Source organism: Lipotes vexillifer, unplaced genomic scaffold (genome assembly GCF_000442215.2).
Source record: "Lipotes vexillifer unplaced genomic scaffold, Lipotes_vexillifer_v1.1 scaffold1162, whole genome shotgun sequence".
NCBI lineage: Eukaryota > Metazoa > Chordata > Mammalia > Artiodactyla > Lipotidae > Lipotes > Lipotes vexillifer.
In genome coordinates this window covers 1,050,321-1,051,918 of record NW_006779033.1, presented here as the reverse complement: position 1 = coordinate 1,051,918, position 1,598 = coordinate 1,050,321, and the positions used below count along the sequence as shown (strand labels likewise).

The window sequence follows — 1,598 nt, the reverse complement described above, 5'->3', positions numbered from 1 at the left end:
CCGCGCCCCCGGACCTCATCTCCTTCCTCTGCAACTATAAATGTATCACCTAGGGTCAAGTGAACATGTTTTCTAGCTTGTCATCCTGGCAAGCTGGCCCCGAGAACATTTTCTATCCCCAAAATAATCTTTGCAGGTTTTGCCTCAGAGGAAAAGGATACTGCATTTCCTTTAGTTTAGCTTGTTTAGCTCTTTTCAGCAAAATCTAATGATGATTAACGAGGTCCGCCGACTGCTGGAGGCGAGGGTGGCCACCCCCGAAAGACACAAGTCTGACCTCAACTTCCGGTCTCCTGCAAGAGTCCTCCTTGCTGGGCTCCTTGGTAAAGGAAGGACATTTACCGGGTAAAGAAAGACACCGAGGGGCTGCTGTCCGCCTGGGGCGCTTTGCAACGTCCCGCATGAAATAAGCTCCAGGCTCACTTCCCACGCCAGGTTAAGCAGAGGGTTGAACCAGGGTGAATTACTTGCATTTGCTTGCTTTTTCTTAAATGCACAATTCCCTGGCATTTTATTCCCTGGGTATGGGGCAGCCTTCAGGCTTGGCGTGTGTATGTAAGAATCCAGGAGGATGAGTCAGAGCGAGGCCAGTGAAGATGCTGCGTCAGCGTGACGCCTGCAGACGTGGGCCTCCTCCCAGAGCCCGGCACCAGGGGCCAGATGGTCAGTCCTGGGCGTCCTGCCTGAATGGGACTGGCCCCGGCTTGTCGCCCACGTGGGAAAGGGAGAATGGAAGGGTGCCGTCATGCTGGCCTCTGGGCGGTATCCTACAGCCGATTAACTGCCACACTCCCAATTACACTTTAATAAACAGAGCGTGTGCGCTGGGCAAGCTGATGACGTTCCCATACCAAGTTCAGGAGCTTGACCGAAAGTCACAACAGTTGCTACTGGGAAGACAGCGTGACGGCAGGGAGGTGATGCCCTTTACAAAAGGAAACCCTTCCGTGTCGCTGTAACCTCGAGAGCACCAGAGGATGTGCCCGCCCGCGTACCGCTGCCCAGGACGGTGCCGGACGGAGCAGACCCCCCCCTCACCAGGAAAGCAAAGGCAGCTGAGTGCAGATCACCCCGCCTTTCAGAAAACAGACCCATCACGGACTCCTGGGGGCCGGACACACGGCGGCTTCTTAACAAATATTTGTCAAACAAATCAGTGATGTAACTTGTTGGGCTTTCTCTCCGAGGCCCTTCTTTGGCCTGGAGACACTGGCCTCTCAGACCAGTAGAAAACCAAGGCCCTTTCTACTCTGCTTTGTATGTGAAACAGACTGTTTCCTGAGTCCTCCTACGAGAGTGGACAGCGTTTGGGCTGGAGCAGAGCACAGGCATAAATTCAGTGGCCTCCACACTCCACTCCTTTTCCAGGCCCTGCCGTGCTGCTTGTGCCCCCAACGCTCCCCGTCCCTCCAGCTGCCTGGACGGGACCCAGGGTCCAGCCCTCACCTGACTCTGGGTTTCCTGGGGGTCAGGGCGGAACAGCGGTCCGGGAGCTGACGCCCAGCACAGGCCACAGCTCGTCCGGAGGCCGGAGCAGAGCTGGTGGCTCATTCACCGGGAGCCCTGCCAGACGCGAAGCCCCGCCCCCCCCCCCCCCC

The 1,598-nt window shown here is 56.9% G+C and overlaps 1 protein-coding gene across 1 annotated transcript in view; it reads right to left on the bottom strand.

The window, feature by feature from the left end:
- SLC22A23 (solute carrier family 22 member 23) overlaps positions 1-1,598 on the bottom strand; it is a 150,498-nt gene that overhangs the window by 10,675 nt on the left and 138,225 nt on the right. The gene's annotated exons all lie outside the window — the stretch shown is intronic.